This window comes from Paramormyrops kingsleyae, chromosome 3 (assembly GCF_048594095.1).
Source record: "Paramormyrops kingsleyae isolate MSU_618 chromosome 3, PKINGS_0.4, whole genome shotgun sequence".
Taxonomy (NCBI): Eukaryota; Metazoa; Chordata; class Actinopteri; order Osteoglossiformes; family Mormyridae; genus Paramormyrops; species Paramormyrops kingsleyae.
The window spans coordinates 7,147,410-7,169,742 of NC_132799.1; the positions used below are offsets into that span (position 1 = coordinate 7,147,410).

The 22,333-nt window shown below is 46.6% G+C and overlaps 1 long non-coding RNA gene across 1 annotated transcript; it reads left to right on the forward strand.

The window, feature by feature from the left end:
• Window positions 1-2,793: 2,793 nt before the first annotated feature.
• LOC140588354 (uncharacterized) lies at window positions 2,794-6,206 on the forward strand. Its single transcript, XR_011989708.1, has 3 exons — window positions 2,794-3,113; window positions 4,064-4,140; window positions 5,827-6,206. It is a non-coding gene; the product is annotated as an uncharacterized lncRNA (long non-coding RNA).
• The last annotated feature ends 16,127 nt before the right edge of the window (window positions 6,207-22,333 follow it).

Below are 22,333 nucleotides of genomic sequence, written 5' to 3' on the forward strand. Positions count from 1 at the left end.
CTAGTACATCTTCCATTGTTTTGGTGTGCCAGTGTAGTTTCATATCAAATTGTGTGTGAAGTTTAACTTGCAAGCTTTTTGCATCTCCCATGATTTTCTAACATGAAGGTCGTAATTCCTGTTGTGCAACATGAAAGCGTCACACGGAAGCGGCCAGGAGCTACAAAGGTTGCCGGACGCGACTAACCGGAAACTTGTAACCAGGAACCTAGGGCCAAAACTTCGGTGTGAAAGCGCCTGTTCAGAAATGCTGTGGCCTGGGGTTTGCAGGTTCTCCCTATGTTCTCTCTGGGGAATCCCTAAAGTGCCCCTGCTGTGTGCTTTGTATGAGTGTGCATCACGTGACAGAGTAGCGTTCCTTTCCAGGGTGTCCCCTCAAAGCAAGCCTGTATTGGTTTACCTGTTGTAAAATGGGTGGATTATACAGAGACGCCATTTAGCCAGCTTCTGTGTGATAATTCAGTAAGGGAACAAGGTTCTGATTTTTCATATCAGGTTTTCATTTGCTCACTTTCACTCACAGCATCAAGCCAAAGCCCACTGATGAAATCCCACGATTGCTGCCTATATGGTCTGGTGCACAGTCTCAACAAGTGTTTGGTATGTCACTCCTTGCTAGGAATTCATCCTGTCATTTACAGAATTTTCTGCCAGTGTCATAAAATATTTTTCCAAAAGTGTTTACATTGATCAGGTGAAATTTTATAATACTTACATCCTAATTTACATACGACATGTAATGTTTTACGTGTAAAGTCTATATTTTCATTTAGACTTAAATTGGCCATGATTGACGTGTGTCATGTAAAACTGCATAATTGTACCGCTGGAAGACGACACACAGCACTCTGTTGCAACTGTGTTGCTTCCCTGATGAGTGAGCAGAGACGATTCGGGCATCCACATAGGCACACTGCACAGTTACGCATGCAGGACTGGATTTGACTGGCGTGACCCGGTTTTGAGAGCTCAGGAAAGCCCGTGTGGCTGTAAAATGGGATGAGAGCCAGAGGACGGTTTGGTAGGCGGGGGCAGAGCCTGGTGAGAGCGGGAGCGAGGCATTCATCCTGCTACACCTGGAGGGACGCCAGTCACGAGGGGGCGAGAGAGAAGCCCTTCCCATCTGGGTCGACCAAAACACGCCTCCGGCACTGCCAGATTTAAGTTGGGCCTGAATATCCGATAACTCGACAATAAGATGTCAGCACAGGGGAAAACATGGAGAAAAGAAAAACTCTGGCAACTTACTAAAAAATGTATGGAGGCATGGTTGTATTAAAGACTACATGACCCTGACTAGGAAAAGCGACTGAAAGATGGATGGGTGTTTTATTAAAGATTTATACCTGCTACAGAATATGATAATAAAGCAATTTACTCCCAGTGCTTTAAAAATACGTGCAAAGTGTTTCTAGAATGATTTACGTATGAATCAACTATAGTCAGAAAGAAACTTGTCTGTGTAACAGGTTACAACCCTATATTTGAGATACTAAAGGAAGCCAAAGTATTGCAAGGCTTGTGAAAGTAGGTCTATTTGTCATGATTTCTCCCCGTTAGGCCTTTTACCTTTGGCACAATTCCTCTCTGGGCTTGGTGCTAAAAATGTTGCTTCTTAATTGCCAGGGGATTGTGGGAAGGAGAGTGAAGTTAGTTCTTTGAAAATATACCTTTTGTTTCTGCGTTGCCTGTTATCTCAGTATTGATGGGGCCTGTCCTTGATGGGGGAGCAAACGGCAAACTTGGCTCCCACTTAAGAAGCGTGAAACTGTGATTGTGGTTACAAGCCTCGTCGTGTTTTACACATGCTGTTGGGGCGATAACGAGCCCGTGATACTTCCATGACGACCAATGGCTCCCACATTATGTCATAACTCACCTGTTCCTCTTCAGATGGATGGATGTGTACTTGTCAATTCTAGTGTTTTACTCAAAGGTACGAAAGAAAGTCCCACATCCCATGATTTGAACATTGCGTATGCTGCAGGTTTTGGGCTGGGTCCTTTCCACTCAAATTCTTCGTCACTTTTCAGTGAGGTAGGTTGTGGTAATTACATGCTATTCATTCCTCCTCTTTTTGTTTGACCAGTTCAGCATTTTGAAGGAGCCTCACAAGCCTTTGCAAATCACCCTGCCTGTCAAAACAGGGAAATATTCTGCGTTCGAAATGTTCCAATAAAGCACCGGCTTACATGCACTCCTGCAGCAGACACACACTCCAGTTGGGCGAAAGAACATCAGACAAATGTCCCCGACATCTTGCCCTGAGGTAATTTTAGGGGCAATGTAAAGTTATAGCAAGCATGCAGCCCTCAGTACAAGGCTGTGTGCCAGAGGGTTAGGGCAGCAGTTGCCTGTACCAATACGAGAAACCCCGCATAGCATAAAATATACTGGATCTCGTGGTAATACTGCGGGATGCTTGGGGCGGGGTGATGCTTGGTCTTTCCTTCCGCATCACAGCAGCTGTAGAGGGCAGCAAGAGACTGCAGCTGGCCAAGGCACAGGGGACGCCACGGTCTGGAGATGTGAGCTGAGGAAAAGGGGGGAATTAAGATAGGAATGATAGTGCTCTGGGGGCATTGTAGGGCTCTCATTCTGTTCCCCCTCCTTTTTTTTTTCTCTGACAGCATGTTATCTTTTTACATTATGTCCCCCCTCATTTTGCCGATAAATCACCACATCAACAGGCCAGCGCCAAACGTGAAATACTGTCACAGGCAATTCCTGGCACAATAACTGCAGCCTGGCCCTCTACACAAAAGAGACGAGAAAGGGAGGGGGGGGGTCGATTAAAACTGAGAGCGTGAGTCGTTCACTTTACACGGCTGTTTTCTGCAGAGATGTATTACGGCCTGACGTTTTCATCGCTCGATTCGTGGTCTATGTGTCGTCGAGGCGTGATGCCTGGCTCAACATGTGATGTTTCCACATTCATCATTCAGGAGAGGAATAATTCACGTCCGTCGTGGTGGAAGAAAGGAGTGGGACCATTCCCCGCACCTTTGAAGAGGCGTGTGAGGCTGCGCGGGAAGAACTTCACAGCCACTTTGAGGATGCACATTCTGGAAGGGCTGCAAAACAGAGGGCCGCTTTTGGCCGGCAGATGAATGGTACGGCGTGTGAAAGGCCGTCCGGCTGCGGTCCAAGTGCCTGGCCCCATGTGGGCTGCGGTCAAACACCACGCTGTAAACAGCAGAGCCGGTGCCGTGAACCACACATGTTTTTTTAATTGGCAAATGGGACAAACTCCTTGACTATGATCAGCTGCCAAATGCCAAGTCTGGAGCAGACGGTGGCTGACGTAGTTTGTGCCGTACGGCATCTTCACGAACAGCCGGCGTGATGGAGTTGAGCCTGGAAGTAAATCCAGCTAATGGGCGACTTCTGCTCTTAACCATCGGGATGGAGATGATGGAGACTGTAGTGTGGGCCTCTTGCCACACACTTCTTTCACAAAAACAGCCCCAAACTATGACAAAGTAACAGGTCAGGAGCTTCACATGGAAGGAAGTAATGCTGCACAGATTCCAGTTTCACGTGGAAGTCAGAGGAGGGCTTCCACAGTCTCCCAATGGCTGCCATCGTGAATCGCTGGAAGGCGGCCATGGAAATGTGGCCATTCCTGCCCACCGCTCTGACAGGTTTTTTTTTTTGTACAGGAAGCGCTCTTCCTCAAATAGCCGCCCTCATTCATGAAAGCTCCTCTGAGCCAATAAGACATGGTTGAGTCGATGAAAACCGGAAAACCCTGAAATCAGAGCCTGGATGGGAACCGGGAGTGAAAGCCTGTGAAATCTACATATTCCACTGCTTAGAAGTTCCTGCTCTATGAGATGTTTGGGTTACCCTGCATTTAATACTATTCTAATGTTTTCAGTTGGATTTTTAAATAAACATTTCAGCTATTTATTTTGTTAAGCTTTATGGCTTTCGTTGGATAAAGTGTGCCTTGTTCCACAGGAAACCTTGTGATAAAAAACAGGCAATACTTATGTTCTGTTCAGTAGGTAATCTACTTCATTTTCTATAAAGGCTCCAATTTTGTTCTTATGCCTTTCAGGGAAGGGGAAGTCCTCTTCCATCTAGGTCAACGTTCCCTCTTGAGTAAGGATCACTCAAAGGCTGCTTCAATGCCAGGTGGGTTGTCTTTATCCCCATCTTCTCCTAAAAGAGAGCCACCAAGTAAACTCGACCTCAACAGAGGAGAGGAAGTGGAATTTTAGTATTTTGTAATTAATAAAACGAGAGTGATACAAAATGAATTTGAGAAATGGAAGCGCATCAAGCCTTGGCAGGATTCTGGAAGGCGGTCTGGATGGCTCTTGTGTGTACTGATTAGATCATGAATCTGGCTGTTCCAAGCTCATCATCATGTTTCCTGTCATCTGATTTGATAACCCACGTAACTAATTTTAAAGCCCTTTCTAATTGGATCTAAGTAACCTCATTACCCAGGGTTGGAAATGAGATGTGACAGAGGTTTCTTTGACTGCACATTTGTGGAGTATGATGCTGACTTTTCCTGTAAGAAATGCTGGACTCCTTTGAGGTCCCCGGGACATGACAGAGCTGCCACATTGATGCCCAGAGATCTTCCATGTCCTCCGGCTTCCTAGCATCTCAAGGTTCAAGCCTTCCTTTGTAACCACAGCAAAATCAGTTTGGCCGTTTACTGTCGTGGCTCATTCCACACTGCTCAATGCCCCCCCCCCCCCCCCCCATCTTATTAAAGAGGTGTCCATTAATAGGCTTTGGTATGGTTTTACATGCTGGGGGGCAATGTCTAAGTGCTTATGGAATTATATATTTAGACATGCTGCCGTAAGCCATAAAACATCAAGTCACAGTAGGAAAGTGGATTTGTTGCCAGTCTGGGCCTGTGCCGTATGATTGGTTGATACTAATTTATGCTGCACAGCGACGCAGTGCTGTCTAAAGTAGGCGGGTGTGATGAATGGGGCTTGTTGCTCAAATGCAATACTACGACTTTTTGTTGTCACAAGCAATTTAGGTGCACTCCATCGCCGCCAGCAGGCCTTCTCAACCGGCTGCACCTTCTCCTTAACCTTGACGTGAATCGTACACTTACCAGTTCTTGGAGACGTGGGGGAACATTCCACAAGGCACGTCACTGATCAATGGAGGTCAAAGAAAAATATTCACAACTGTCTCCTTTGTCTGCTTTCTGCATACGGTATTAGATAACTTATGGGCAGCCCTGCAATTAAACCGCTGTTTCGTTATCTTTGGAGTTAATTGGCCTTGTTGCCAGCAGGGGAGCAAACTGGGACAGTACTGGGCTGTCCTCCGAAGTAATAGTTAAAAACAAGGCCCTCATAATGAGCCACCTCTCAAAGGCATTGACAAAACTCAATGCCCCAGTGACTTGCACAGTCTATTATTTATTAAACCATAAACTAGACTCGCTCTATTAAAATTTAAATACTCCAGCTGCCAGCTATGTTTCCTATACGTTTCGTTACATAATATTTCATTCATGTACGACTATTGGAGTTTGATCATTAATATGGGAAAAATTAGCTATGTATTACAATACGAACCAAGCAGGAATCTCATGTCTGTGGCTGATGCAGTCATGCAGAGGGACCGCTGTCTATGTTAAGAACATTAAATGTGTTTTTACCTTAGATAAATGTACTTTACATGCTTTTAATATTTACAATGCAGGAGATGAGGAACAGGAGATTCGGAGAGGTCTTCTGTGTCGCTTCTGTATTTTATTCTGAGTGGCTGGTGTGTCCCTTGTCTTGAACTCTGGAGCTCACATATTTATATATAGTTTTTTTTTTCTCCTTCCCCGAGATGATCATGGATGTATCTGTGCCGCGGGCCATGGGATTTACAGCTAACAGCACGCGTCTGGTGGGCCCGCCGCCCTGCCGAGGGTTCAGACCCCGCCGGTGCCTTCGCGATAGCGCCGTCCCAGGAGCACTCTCTCCAGACAGCTCATCCGGGAGAGAAGGGCCCAGGCGGGGAACCGAGCCATGCTCCTGCATACTTGCAGGATTACACAGACTTGTGCTTGCCCTGTGCTTTCCGCTTGCATTAATCCCCAAACCTAATTCTGAAAAATAGCTCAGGATGGAAACTGTGTAAATCGTACTTTCATCTGTGCGGAGATCAACTGTACATCTCTCCGGAGAACCCGGCTCAGCGGTAATAAATAAACCCAAGATGGCAGATCCTGTGCCCAGTGCCTCCGATATGGTTTATATATGAGCGCAGTAGGACGCATGGGTGCTGTCGGGCTCACGCTCATTATTTTAGCGTGCAGGTGTTCTGTGTGAGCGCAGCTTGTGCCGGGTCACAGTCGGCCTTTCCCCTTGCCCGTTATAGGGTTTAGCCAAATGAAAAATTCATTATGCTCGCAAGGAAAAAAAAAAACCAAAACAAAACAAAAAAGTGAATCTCCATCTGTTTGGCTGAGAAGAGGTTGATTATCAACACGTGGATGAACGGAGAATGGAGACCATCAAACCTTTCACAGTGATAAACAAGCAGAAAAAAAAGCTCAGTTTCTGAAGGTCGGTGTTGTCACGTCTAAGCGGAAACCTGCAAAAACGAACGCCTCTCAGCGAACAAGCGGATTCCTCTAATTGCCTTTTATGTGACAGCCTCTGTGAGTATTAGTCAAAGCAGGCTTTTATAGGTGCGCTTTGGCAGGAGAGACCTCCGAAACAGGTGGTGGTAGGTTATTTCAATAATTGGCGATAATGTCATCATCTCCCCATCTGGAGCGTGCTCGCTCCTGTCTGCTTGTGAAGAGTCACCGTGTCCCAGCAAGGGGGGGGGCAGGGGTTGTAAATACAACACAGTTTGGTTTCAAAGACACACTCAAGTAATAACCTGCACACAAGGAGTAGAGAAGTATGTTTTGGAACTATATAATGAATGTATATTACGTGTAGTACAGCATATGCCTGAGTAAAAGGCTACCGCAGGAACACTGCAGGTGTATGGGAAAAAGGAAACTTCTACACATTTAAAAAGGGGAGGCAAAGTGAAAGCAAAACAATGTCTACATTTGGAGGAAAAACTATGACCTTAGAACAATGTGTCTACATATATAAAGCATGACTGCAAAAGGATGCTGGTCTGATCGGTGTAATACATGTAAAATGATTTATATGTTTTCCTGAGCTTGGAATATTTCCAGTATTTTTCTTACTGCACATATTTCCTCTGACTTGGCCTGTATAATAACAGAGGTCTTGTACTGACTGGAGAGCATGACCTTGCGCCCCCTGTGCTGCAGGGGGCGCAAGGTCAAAGCAATACCACTTCATGAACCCGACCCGGGCAAGAGCAAGCAGTCGTTCTGGGGCCCTAAGCTGACACTGTATAATGCAAGTGGGTATGGAGCCAGTATGTCACTATGCTTTAAAATAACATTTATTCTGTATTTCTTAAAAGGAAATACCTTCACATTAAAAGCAAGCGTAATCAATGCAAGCAACCGATAAAGTTACTTTTTAAGCGTATTAGTAATAATAGGGACTTTTATTTCACCTTTATTTCATGCATGTGAATTGCACACAGTGACAATATTTGAAGCATGAAAGGCCTGAGTTTTTTTTTTTAGGTTTCTGGTTTGAACCTCTCCTCAGTAACCGTGACCTACCGTGCAGTTCCTACGTCTTGTCATATATTACCAATGGCAGCAAGAAAGTGAACGAAGAGTCGGGGGGAAAAAATGCCCTCGTGCACAGAACGAGCTCGGAAACCTGCTGAAGATCACTGGCTATCCAAACAGGGAGTTTACCGGGAGACAAAGATCACACCACCAACTCTGGTGCCAACAAGAGGTACACACCTGTTTCTGGCCCCCACAGCGTCAGCATGCTTTCGGGGGAGGGAGTTTGACCAGACTATTGACCTTGGACCCCAAAGAGGTTTTTTTTTTTTTTTTTTTTTTTACCTATAACTACCACAGTAGTTTTTGTCCCCTCTGTTATGCTTCTGGTTTTTTTCACCCTTTAGATTTTTAATACAGTTTAACTTTAACTGCTTGCTCTGTTCATTCATGGTGCTGTAGCTGCTAAACCATTATTAAGCTGTTGGGAAGAGCACAATATAAGAAAGAATGAATTGAAGTGAACTGGTAAATCCTGATAGTATGATTTAAAGGTCTATTCCGGAACCTCCTTAAGAGGTGACTGGTTTTGCCCTCTCAGGAATTACTTAAATGCTAAGCTACCACTGTATTGAATTATAATTACCATCACTCTGTTAATCTGGTGAGGAAAAATATGTGTCACAGTCTCCAAACCATCTCCAGTACAAATGCCAACTAATATTCTGTTTCCACGAAGATGTCATATTATTATTTCAAAAAATTTCAGTGAAGTAATTAAAATAAATCCTGGGTTATACTTTCAATGACCTTGGTAGGTTTTATGTCACCATATGATTAATGTCATGTTACTACAGAAATCAGGTGGGGAAAATTGGCAACAGTTCATTCTGAAATTTCACCAAGGTTCTGATTTATGGTACCACCAATTCAGTATTTTCTCTTCCATTACGGGAAAATACTCGATTAGCGAATTCGCCACATGGACGGGTCACGCTACATTCCCCATATACTGGTATGCCCTGCACTTGTCTGGACTGGGGTGGTGTTCAACGGTCATGCTGTAGGAACAAGCCAGTCAGACTGTTTACTTAATGATATGTTCCAAGAATGAGGTTTTGACGACATGAGAAAGCATGCCAAAGACATTCTTTGAGTACCCCTCCCCCTAACCTACATGCACAGTAGGCAAACCTCATGTAGGACTTTACTTTCAACCCAGGGGAAGAGATGGCAAGCTGAAGTGGAGACACAGTGCACCCCTGAAGACCTCCAAGCCCCCCCAAAACAGACAGTAAGTGGGGAGAGACTCCTTTAGATAGAACCGCTTAGGCTAACCAAAAAAAAAAAAGATGGGACATGGGGCAGGTCAACATCGGCACAAACAGTATCGTGAACACTAAGAGGCTCTGTCCGCCAATGAACGTTCAACATATGAGGAACCACGATAAGAGGTGTAAAGGTGCTTGGCACTTAGAAATGCTCCTCGTTCGGTGGATGCATTGCCGCGTCTTCATAACCGTAAATGCAGTATTCCAGTTATTACTGTGACATTTTAACACATCAGTTGAGTATGGCTGCTAAGTATCCTGGCAGAGGTTCAGTAGTTTCATTAATAAGCCTGGATCTGCCCTTGGTTCAGGGCCCCAAACAGAGCTATCGTTTAGACTGGGTTGGGAGTGCTGCATTAGCCTGCAGACACTTGGGGACAAGAGGGAGTTGTGGAATTCACAATGGCCTGGCCACAAAGCAAGAACCAACTCAATCAGGTATCCGAGTTAACAATCCCACGGCTTGGTCACACCAGCCAAAAAAGTGCCAGTTAAAAACATGAGTCAGAGGGATGTCTGTTTAAATGGAGGTCAGAGGCAAGACCGAGTGGAGTGGGGGGCGGGGGGGGTTGGACACTGATCAGCCCACTAAACAATGAAGGAGTGAACCAGAGAGAGAGAGAGAGAGAGAGAGAGAGAGCACCCAGGCTGAAGATGAAAGGAGAATTCAGATGTCCCACCTTCAGGTTTCAAAGGTTGCTCTGGCCAGGCATCACAGCTTAGTGATTCCAGGAATCTGAACAGCAGCCAAATAACTTTATTAACAGTGGTTTTTCATTTCATGTCCTAATTATGCTCTCAGAAACTGTGACAGGACTGAGATTTACTTGTATGTTTCAAGACAAAGAAAAAACAGATAACTGCTTTCCTGCCCCGTGTAATGGCTGCCTTACACAGATCCTTAGATAGCCAGTTACCTTTGACACAAGCAAATATTTTTTGTAGTTGGTTATGGATTTTTCCTGGAAGAGCAGCCATTTTATCTGGATAACATATAGTCATGTGACTTTCAGGGCGCGGCCCACAGCTTGTGTTAAATGCTAAAATACTATCCTTACAGGTTCATATTCAACCGCTCGTGCCTTGATGCATACAGACTGTGCTATCTGATTAGCATTAGCGTATGGTGACCTGCATTGCCTCCTTGCACCGCCTGCCCGTCGCCATGTCGGAGAGCCGTCGTCAGGCTCAGATCAGGCCAGGAGCCCACCAATCAGGGAGGGGAGGGCAGATGAAAGATGCCGATGTTATCTTTTACCATTAAGAGGAATTATCCCATTAGACATGAAACACGCGGGGGTCCTGTGTCTGCAGGGACAGGGAGCTCGGGTTACTCTGGCCTGGCCCACAGGGCGGGGGGGTGTTTACCTGCCCTGGGCTGGGGGGGAGGGCATGCTTTAAAGGACAAGCAGCCCACTCTTCCTCATGCTGATTTCTTATGTGGAATCAGATACAACTTAGACAAATTAGAGAAGCAACCCCCCCCCCCACCAAAAGTCAGCCCTTTCTTTCCCTCGACTGTCTGAGGCTTGGTCTCCTCCGTGTGCTGCACGGACCTTTCAATGAGCTCAGTCTGTCAGCGCTGCCCCCCCCCAGAGACATCTGCCTCCCCCACTGGGATCCGGAGTTTCTGTGTCGCATAAGCACACCCTTTGTTTATGGTTTACACAGAGGCACCATTATCTGCAGGCTTTAATATCTGTTTATCCTACCCGCACTTCGTTTTGACGTCTGCAGGACTTCTGCTTGGCCAGGAGACACTCGTTCTGGTAACATTCACGGGGGCGATCTGTTTATCCGGCGCGTGGGGAGGCACTGCCCAATGGGTGCTGCGTAATAGTATTACAAGGTGCACTGTGTTCTGAGTTTTCTGCAGGAAACATAAATGAAAAATACAGCCTAGGAGATGTTTCCGCGATGGTCAGCACTCATTCCAACGTGGAAGGCAGGACCCCCCAACGCCAGGGTAGCATGTGTCCATATGAGTCCCCGCATGTCTGTGGAGCCAAGTGTCACAAGTCCATGCAGGAAACACATGCAAAGTAACACGTTATGACATGAGAAGCGCAAGAAAAGTAATGTGTCCTGATACCGGGAGCACAGCCAAAATAACATGTCCTGACATGGCAGACACATGCAAAATGTCGTTCTGACACGGTAGCACATGCAAGGTAATGTTATGATATGGGAAGCACATACAAAGTAATGTGTCCTAACGTGTTAAACTCGTGTAAAGTAACATATCCTGAAGTGGGAAGCACGCGTAAAGTTACACATGTGAAGATACGCATATGTAAAGTAGCGTGTCCTGACATGGGAAGCATGTGTAAACTAGCGTGTTTTGACAAGGGAAGTGTGTAAAGTAGTGTGTCCTGACATGGGAAGCGTGTGTAAAGTAGCGTGTCCTGACATGGAAGCTTGTGTAAAGTAGTGTGTCCTGACATGGAAGCTTGTGTAAAGTAGTGTGTCCTGACATGGAAGCTTGTGTAAACTAGTGTATCTTGACAAGGGAAGCATGTAAAGTAGCGTGTCCTGACATGGGAAGCGTGTGTAAAGTAGTGTGTCCTGACATGGGAAGCATGTGTAAAGTAGCGTGTCCTGACATGGGAAGCGTGTGTAAAGTTGCGTGTCCTGACATGGGCAGCGTGTGTAAAGTAGCGTGTCCTGACATGGGAAGCTTGTGTAAAGTAGCGTCTCCTGACATGGGAAGCTTGTGTAAAGTAGCGTGTCCTGACATGGGCAGCGTGTGTAAAGTAGCGTGTCCTTACATGGGAAGCTTGTGTAAAGTAGCGTGTCCTGACCTAGGAGGAGTGCACACAGACTAAACTGATGACATGACCGGCATGCATAATAAACACACATCACTACAGGCTGGAGGACAAAGGTGCTCACAGGCCAGCAAGTTCTGTTAAGCATCAAGCAGTCCTGTCCCAGCACCCCACTCAGACCTAAAACAGCTGTCACATCCAGAACCACTTCATCAATTAAAACTTGTCTCCAATGAACATACAATCTTCACACATGTATGTTTATCATACGGGCAAGTATAAACTGAACTTTTACATGTGCGGGCAGCAAGATGGATGATTTTACATGACCTGGAGAGCAGATCAAAACCAGGAAAAATAATCGTCACTGTTTCAGCAGCCTGGTTTTGCTCTGTCCAGCTGCTGTTCTGCTCGAGTTTTTCATCTCACCCTGGACAATAAAAGCCTTGAGACCATCTGGACCTGGAATTAAACACTCTGCAGTGAATATTTTGCACTCAGAACTATGGCGTGAATTCGGCTTTCCTACTGGCTCTCGGTGAGAAACCCGAAAGACTCTCAGGACTGACGTCACATTTGTTTCTCTTAAAATCCACGTTTCATAAATCACAGAAGTTGCAATTTCCTCTCCTTTTCAGTCTCACTGGCCTGAAAACTTGGTGTAGATGTTTACCTTAAAGAATTTGCAGTGGAATGGCTTAGCAAAGACTTTACATTACTGGTTCCCTGGGGTGTGCAGTTCACCCACACGTGATTTTAATTTACTTCTTTAATACCTTAAAGACCATAATTGTGCCATTAAACTCCAGGAAATGGTGACCAAATGAAAACTGAATTTAGTTTTTCAATTTTGACACTATTGCAGAATATCATGCTTTAAATGACCACTGTCTATAAATTAATGTAGTGAAGAATTACTAAATGAAAGACCTGGGATTTCTCATATAAGACAGAATGGTGTACATATCAGTACAGATGCTCCTCTAATTACGAATGAGATACGTTCCGAGCGGCCGTTTGTAACTTGAAATGTTCGTAAGTCGTTATTCAACACCATTTTAAGGGTATACGCAAGTACAAAGAGCTAGGATGCTGGGAGTACGCACGCTACGCTGCTGTGCAGCGGGAGTAGCGGCCAGAAGTCATACTAGGCGGAATTGGCGAGCAGAAAAAAAAATTGATGTTGCGGACAGGAAACGGGAGCCCAAGGAATACAATTTAGACTTATAGTCCTCTTCATTTGTATGTCTGAAAGTTCGTAAGTTGAAAGTTCGCAAGTAGAGGAGCGTCTGTATACTGTTGTTTTAAGTTGTTTTAAATTGCAATTCAGGACCAGTCAGGGCTATTTTCAGGTCTATTTCTAGCCTGCATTTAGTTTGCGTTTCCCATACTTGACATGTCAGCCAATGACTATTTCTAACACTGTTAAGCACAACGTGTCACATGATAGAGCAAAACACAGACTAAGAGGCGGGTCTGATGAGGGTCGGCCAACACAGACATCTCTTCATTTCCTTCTCCCACATGGGTCGTAATTACAGATTACGCGATACTGCTTGAGGCTTGTTTGATAGCTTTTGATGTTTCTTAAGCAGGGGACTGATGTCATCCTGTGGCACGGACTGAGACACGGACACATGGATTAAAGCTTTTTGGAACTTTGACTCAGAACTGGAAGCTGCATAATTAAAATTCGATGCTCCTCCAATATGTTTTAGGCAAGAACAGCTGTAGACCATTATTTGGAGTGACACATTGGATTCTTGGCCTACCGCACGCAGTGAAATGTTAACATGATTGTCCAAAGGTTTTAATCTCTCCTTGACATTTCTGAATGTTTTATATACATATAGTAACTTGTGGAAGAGCGTGACACATGTTGCGAGGTTCGGTGTAGGTACCCCAGGAGACAGGTGCTGTGAAGGTTTGTCCCATCTCCCAGGACATGGTTTCCTACCTTTTTACAGACCCCCTCATCCTTTTATAGGCTTCAGGACCACATTCACGCATTATTTTGTGGGCCTCTATAGCTGCCCATCAATGAACCTCTGGCGGCACAAAAACGATGCGTCCGGCCGTCGCATGAAGAGTCAGAAGAGGCACTCATCTGCGTCGAACTCGAGGGTCACGGCTGGACACATCCACAGTAAAACACAGGTACGTCAACAGAGCCGCGGATCAGATTTATTAACACAAAAAGTGTGTTTATAGTTTAAAATTTAGCGCTAAGTGCCGTTTGGCTACAGGGAGTGAAGCATGTGTCCTGACAGGTCCCCCCCCCCCCTTGTAAATTGGTTGTAAGCCTGTTTTTCAACCTATTAATAGCCAGCAGTTCATAGCGACTAAGCCTACAGGTATCATAAACCTGCTAACCAGTCCTGGCAGCTGTTAAGGGTGCAGAAGCTGAAACATAACCGTGTCAGGGGCGGCTTTTATATCCCGCCGCCTGCACCGGCGTCTGAACCCCACTAAGCGTCAGGAAGCGAGGATGATTTTTACAAGTCACAGTAAATTTTCCAGAAGGCAGAGACACGATTTTTTTTTTTTCTGCCAGGGACAAAAAGCTAGGGATAATTATAGACGGGAGGGATTACGAAGGCGGAGATGGAGGCACCGCTCAGTAAAGTCCACGCGGGCTTTGGGGGTGGCGGTCATGAAGACGTGCTCCGCCGCCTCCTGACTCTTCCTGTGCCCGGCGGTAACGGCATCGCTCAAAAGGCCGACGGACATCCTATGGCTGTCGTGTTTTTTCAGCGCGGGGGTGCCGTGGCATATAGGTTCACAGTAAATCTCTGCCCAGCCCCAGGATTGGCTCTGACTCCCGTTTCAGCCTTTCAGCCCTCAAACTTTCACCCCCATTCCCACCCCCGCTCCACCTCTGTGTATTTTAACCCCCACCCCGCCCCGCCCCCCCACCACCATACTCTTGAGTCCGGTGAAGTAATTATTTCATAAAGTTACACCTCTGTCGTCGCAAATTACCGCACCCGGCAGCCACTGCAAAGGCCTCTCAGTGATTGACTGAGATGGGCAGGCAGGTGGCCGGTCAGAAGAGGATAACGCAGTTCCCTTTCGATTTGTATGAGGACCCCGCATGACGAAGTGATGGCGGCGGCGTTGGTTACCCGACACTGCAGCATTTCCAGGCTGTGCCAGTGCTAATTAATCCATTATTTTTAGACTGGCAAGGTTCGATTTTTATAGCCCCCATTCGACTTGTAAATCTGTCTTGGCTGCCAGGATCTTAAGTTTAAATGACCAAACTCTGAAAAAAAAAAAAACGCAGACATTATGCTTTAGACGCAGTAAATTTAGCATTAATGGCTCCGGCATGGCACACTGCAGCCACTGAGGAGACGATACGACCAGCTCTCTGGTGTGCAGCTTCAGGCATCAGCCACCAGAGAGCAGCAGCAGCTGCATGTTACTGCACCCCCCCCCCCCCATTCCCCACCGCTATGGGGGGTGGGGTACTGTTAGGGCGGGAGGCAGACTTCACAGCAAAGTCTCACACAGACTTGCAGCCATGGTACCGGCTGCGAATGAGCATGCATGACAAGTGAACGTGAAGCAACAGCCCATGTTTAACAGCCACGCTGCACGCAACATTCGCACTACCGCTGTCACTTCCTGTCCAGGATGAAGGCGGATGTTTCTGGTGATGTTCTTGCTCTCCACGAGCTCCGGAATCGGCGGGGAACACAAATGGAACCCGAACCACGAGAATATGGACCCAGCTGTACCTGCTGATTTTGGGACCAGCAGCTACACCCCACTGTTGCCCCCCCCCCCCGACGGCAGCTAGGGTGCAGTGCATCAAGGGCGCTGGGTGGAAGCCTGGACTCCCCCTTTTTACTTCTGAACTTCACCTAACCTTTAGGGGGCGGGGGGGGGGCAGGCCTGTTTGAGTCTGTTTTTAGGGCGTCCGCTTCCTGGCGAGGTAAAAGCGCACAAGATTTATGGGCACAAAGATAAAGGAGCGTCCCTGGGTCCATCTGCCTTAAATCACAGCCTTGTCTGGAAGATCACCCGCCCAGCATGCCTAGCGCACGCCGCCACGGAGACGCGAGGATGTTTTCCACTGCGTTTCACCGTGGTATGCACACAGATCATAAAACAAAAAGACTCGGGAGGGGAAAGCGGGGGGGGGGGGTTTGGGGTGGGGGACACATTTTAAGCTGTGGCCATTTTGGAAAGTTATAAATAGACCGGCTAATAAACATTTATGATCCACTCATAAATCCCCGTCTCGTATAAACGGCTAACAATGAGGTACGTTATCCTCATCGTTGTCATTTAAATGCCCTCTGGAGCTTGACCACGCCCCCTCGCACCCCTTTGCCATCGTCGGCCCCCAACAATTGGCTGGTCTGAAAAAAGAGGAACTTCAATTTGAGTAGCACCCCCCACCCCCCCCCAAAACACCAGTTGCCAGCTAGGGCAAATACAGCATTGCAATACTCATGTAAATTTCTTTTATGGACTATAAATCAGAACTGGAATTTTTTGCCTTTAGTGTATTACTCAATAAGAACAATTGTTGTTCAGTATGTTTCTAACTGCATTATAAACAGCAGTACTCCCTCACTGGATAACTGAGGACAGGCCTTGGAGATACTCATTAAATTTGACTAGGAGGCACTGGGAGGACGAGCTTAAGAAATCCATGGTGCCTTATCCCTCTAAAGGGGACCAATCAGCTTTAATCTTTTCCCCTTGCTCCACCCCCAGATGCTCACATGACCAATCAGGTGATGGCTAACTGTTCTACTTCCTTGCCAAGAAACATGCACACACTGTGAGACCACCTTCACGTTGCAGCCGATTCCAGTGAGCCTCGGGGTTAATTTTTGGCGCATACCCGAGCAGGGGTGTGCTCACGGCCCATGAGTACCAGATAGACCCCGGCCCCTTTTCCATAAACGCAGTGATTAATGTGTCCTTTGGGGATGGCATTGACCTTGCATCTTCTGACACAGAATCTGCAGACTGGTTTGTAATACTGGCAGCTGTCCATAGACAAGTGCACAGAGACACATCTATGCAGGACTTGCGTGGGGGAGGAGGAATCTCAAACACTAATGAATTGCTAAATCCCCCCCCCTTCTAAACCTGAACCTTTCTGTAAAATCCTCCCCAGACATGAGAACTGTGCCATACTCTTGCAGCGATCACAACCAGTGATTGATTGTGTTATGTTTTTAGAGCTAATTAGCGTCCAGGGCAGTATCAACCCTCATTAATCTCCCGTCCAGTAAGTAACCAAAATTGACAAAATAACCAGGTTTGGCTAATGATAGTGGATGTTGCCTTTGTTTCTAATGACGGTCATTAACCTCTCAATGACTAAATAATAGCATCTTAATTAATTCGTTTCAAAGGATAACTTTTTTTAGTGTAATTTAATTATATTAATGGGCAGCCGCAAGGTGCACAGCTAGAGGCCCCCGTGCCCTCACAGAACCATAAAGTGGTTCCTCCTTGGCTGGTACACCTGAGCCTCCGACAAGATGACATACAGCTGGCAGCCGTCCACCAGGAGCCGGACGCAAATCCACCATCTGGAAGATCGTCTAAGTGCATAGGAACAAAAAAAAAAAAATACCCCATATACTTTAATGTCTATCTCTAAAAGCTTCGGTTGTTTTCTTAGCCTATCAGAAGGATTTCATACATGGTATGAAAATATTCCTTTTGTCTGGCTACCGCAGCGAGATCTGTGGAAGAGGCCACCTTTTCCACTCAAGTTATTTGTATGATTTCTTGCTCTTTTCAATGCCACCCATCCTGCTGGGGGTGGTAACAGATATCACCAGGGATGCTGCCCCCCCCCCCCCCCTACGAGCCAAAGCAGAATTCCATCCTTCTCGGCTCGCTGTGACATCGCCATTCGCCGCCAGAATTCCTAGTGGCCGAATGAGATGCATCTCTAATCTAATTTACTGCCACTGGTTTGCCATCTATTGCTGTACACGTCTGCCGTCGAGCTGAGGGCACTGGAGTAAATGAGGGTCAGAAAGCACCCCCCCCGGGGGACCCATTGTGGGATTTGGGTGGGCCCAGATAATGGAACATGCGCTGTATTTGAGGGTGACCCCTGACCCTTCACCTCTCCACGGCCACGGTATGGCAGCCCTGCTCTGTCAGTATCAGGTTGCTGTGCACGGAAACACGAATGTACAGGCCTGAGTAATCGGAAGGTAACGGTGATCCTTACTGAAAACATGTGTCCACTCCCCTCCCCCGTGTCTCACCAGCTCCTTGCTTTAAAATACTTTTCCGATAGTCAGCTTAAACTTAACGACTAATGCATTCATAAGGTTTAATAACCAGTGTCTTCAGAACAATATTTACCACTTCCTAGCGATGATTAATAATATGTTATAGCTAATAATCTGGACATTTTGAGACAAATCACAGTTCCATATTTTACTATAGGGATGAACATGTTCAATAAAGTAGCATTTGTGCATTGTGTAACACTAGGTCTTAAATGCAGTTATGTAACCCGAAGTCCTTACGCGAGATCTGGAAAGAAAGCTCCTCTTTAACTGTCTTGTGCAGTTCGGAGAAAAGGCTCTCTATCAACCAGCCGTGAGGCTTCAGGAGAGCTACGGCAGTAAAAACCATCCCAGGGTGACTGTATTTTTTTATGTCAGGACGATTCCACTGCGATTTCACTGGACAGCGATCAGCTTTGGGCCAAACTCTCAAATGCTGCCTACAGCCAAAGGTAAGAGTGTTTTTCCAAGTTCCATGCCAGGCGGCAAGAGGACACACTACCTCGGATTGTATGTAGGAGAGAGGATCCAGGTTGGGCTCTGGAAGTGACACATCCAAAATGAGTGCATTTTTTACTGTAAATACATGCTCTTTTTGGACGAGTCTGCTACACGAACGGTCAAGAAAAAACATTAAAAGAAGCAGGCGATTAGCGAAGCCAACAGCAGACCTTGGGGCCTAATCATCTTCCAGTGGATATCTCAGACCATGCCTTTTATATTTAGTGCACAATCATAAACCATGTGCTTAAATTCAACAGTGCAAGATACATTTATGCTGATGGTCAACTGAGGAACGTCCCTCATCCCCTTTGAGTATCTTTACATACTTATATTGTTGGGTTTTGCTTGATCATCTGATGCAAGGTCACCAAAAAAAAAATATATGAGCTCTCGTTCCAGTAACTTGACTCTATGAGATTGAAGCCCAAGGATGTGTCTGCAGAGATCGTAGAGCTGGCTCGCTCCCGTAGTCACTTCCCCCTGACGAAAAAGGTGCAGTAGCGGAGGCAGTTGCCCGGCAATGAGCGTCCAGCACCGGACACTGTCCTAGCCCATCTGTCCGGTCCTCTTTCTCCTACAGGACGTAACCCGCAGATCCATCATTTTGGCCCAGCGGAAATAAAAGAAGGGAGCTTCAACTTTGTAACACAATTAGATGGGGAAGTGCAGTCCGGCAGTTGGAGTCAATAAGCTGGGCCTAAATGTATTACTCTTACAGAAGTACAAAATCAATGCCATGATTGAATAACAACATTACGCCATATATGTTACAACTGTATTTGCAGAGGACTGGCAGCTGGGCTCAGGTAGACGGCGGCTTTATTTCTATTCTGTTTAACTAGGTCCTTATGATCCTTAGTGAGACCATGAAAAAGTATGTAGGATCCCAAAGAAGCCCCAGCGGGCAGGAGGGAATGGTTCTGTCACTTTTGGCGGTGTGTCATCAGCATCCCAACTTCATTTCTTTTATCGGCTCTGCACAGCTGGGGTTTGGTCATCAATCGCAGCTGCATTATGAAGGACTCCGCAAACACTTCATCACCTGGGCAGCAAAGCCAGTAAAACCAGGCGTGCATTCCTCGCAGTGAGGGCACTGCGCCCGCATGGACACTGCAGAGGGAGGGGGGTGGCGTGAGGCCCGCAGAGTTACCGTACGGGTACTGCCGCGAATTTGATTCAAGTCACAAAACACAGCCTTGCCCCCCTGCCCCCCTCACAGGTTTTTTCGTACGTCTGGGTAAGAGAAAGGTTATAGCTGCTGCTGGGGAGGAGGTAGATGGTGTCCATGTTTGCTTTAAAGAGAAATGTAACCTGTGAAACGTTTAATCAAGAAACACGGGTCAGCAATAAAGCCGTGGTCGGGGGTGCGCATGTTTGGGGGGGTGGCGACCGTGGAGCAAAGCAAAACCAATAAACGGGGTTTAAAAGTCCCGGACTCCAGCCTGGCAGTGCTGAACAAATGGGTCGCGCACTGAAACCCAAGAAGGTCGGGACCTGTAACTCAGGGCGGCTAGAACCAGCCCCCCTCCATTCCCGTAAAGGTCAGCATATTCGGAGCGATCCAGCCGGTCGAGAGGAAGGACCGTGCTGCTGCAGAAAGGGGGAACGATCCCAAACAACCAGAAACAGACAAGTGACCAAACAAATAAAACAGCCTTAAGGTCCTTCCCCAGAGAAAAGACACTTAATGACCTCAGCTGTTTCTATTGATCATTCAGTTTCTCAAATTATACAATCCTCAGTAAAGATGCTTTATCTGACCATCGGAAATGTGAGACATTCTCAAAATGCACTCTTCTTGAAGCGTCGTGACTTTTTGCTCCAAATGAAAAATGTTTCTATAGCGTTGACACAGTCCCTCCTTATCTTGTAGACAGATCTTCATCATTTACATCCACAGAAATAATAAGTAAACATTATGAGGCAGCCTTCCCAAAAACACAAAGGACCCCGACAGGTTGGGAGCTCAGCTGGGTCCTATGGCCAGGAAAAGCCGGCGTTCCTGCAAGGGCTCTGAGGGGGGAGCTGGGGGGGGGTTGGGGGGGGGCTGTGATGGTTGGCGAGCCGCGCGGAACATGCCGCCATGTAGCTACGTGGGAAAGCGGGAGAGAATGCGCGACTCGAAGAGCCGTGATTAACGCCAACCCCTCCCGGCGGCCACCGCTACCAGACAGCGGCCATCACCTGGGAGACCACCGCGCCACACCAAACAATCCCCCTCTGCCCGACGGGCGACGGCTTTGCCAGCGGCACTGTTATTCCCATTAAAGGAGCCGCATTTGAGAGTGAGAACTGTCAACAGCTCGACGTTCCCACCGCTGCAGAGATTTAACAAGAAAGTTCTAATTGGGCCCATAAACCGGGGGAGAGATGATTTAAAGATAAATCCTCACAAAGTACAAGGCTGGGGGGCGGTGCTGAGTGCTGGCGGTCCGGCATACAGGCCGACATCTGCAGATGCCATCATGATGGAGTTACGCAAGACTCATATTGACAGGGAGACTAGGATTCAGCAGCGCGTGTGTGCGTGTGTGTGTGAGAGTGTGTGCGCGTGCTTTGTGCGCATTGTGCGCATTGGGCGACTGCCTTCACAGCATCACAAAATGAGAAAATGCACAAGGACCAATCAGGTAGAGATCGACTTTAGCAGGCCTGATTTTTAGCCAACGCCTAGCTGTGGCCTGCACCAATTGGATGGTTTGAGACACAAGTCACCCCCCCCCCCCCCAATCCCTTTCCCTGTCTCTAGAAAAATAGGTCCAATCCCGCTGCTCTGGAACCTCTAAGCAGACGAAGGCTGCTGGCACCAGCTTGACAGAGACGGAACCGACATCTGGTTGCACGCAACATACGAATCTGACCAGTAAACCCACCATGTTTCTACACACCAGGCCAGGAGAAGAGAAAGAAGGAGCAAAAAAGAGAGATTTCAGTCAGGATGCAGACTCTCACTTTTAATTCCCCTTATCTTTGGACCTCTAAAAAAATAATTTGACTCGTCATTTTTTCCATTCAGTAACTTTAAGCCGGAAAAGGATTATTATTGAAACAATTTAAGTGTTGCTTTTGAACTGCTCATTTTAATTGTACTCAATTGACTTAATAATTTCCACTCCTAGTTAATAACTCTGTCCATTCGCTCTCTCCCTCTCCACACTGCTGCTTAAATACAAGTGAGCTTTTGAAAGCCACATGCTGGGTTGGAAATACAAGCTTATTTCAGATTAAATATAAACAAACACCAGTCGCTTTGTTATTACTGCTTGCTTTTCCATGTTTTCGTCCACTTTCAAACAGACTGCTCTCTGGGGGCTTGTGGTATCCATATGAATTGCAATTCATTTTTTCTCGTTCCAAAAATGTAACGATCGGACGATAAAACATGCTTCCATCTGGCATGTAGAAAAAACTCGGCGAATGGTAACGGAGCTCATCCACGCACAGTTTCAAATTTAATTATAACATCGCTTGATTTCAAGATAATTCCTTCATCCTGTACACGTTATACCCTTTTGAAATTGGGCCATGACACTGATATCGTTTTCTCAAAGAAGCAGAAGAAGAAAACACGCTCATTTACGCTTCAGAGGACCATAAACTCAACCGTGAGTGGTCGAAGCGGCTTGATCGCGGGTCAAGCGCGTATTGCCACAATCTGCTTGCCTATCAATGATCAGGGTGCAGAGTTAAAGACATTAACTTCTGCCTCAAATCCAGGGGCTGAAGCTAATCTGATTGTTGTAATATTTAAATTACCTCCAATGAGAAGCATGTACATTTTCTTCAGTTTTTGCTTCCAAAAGAAACCCGAAATGCATGCAATGTGGTCACAGACACACACACTTTACCCCA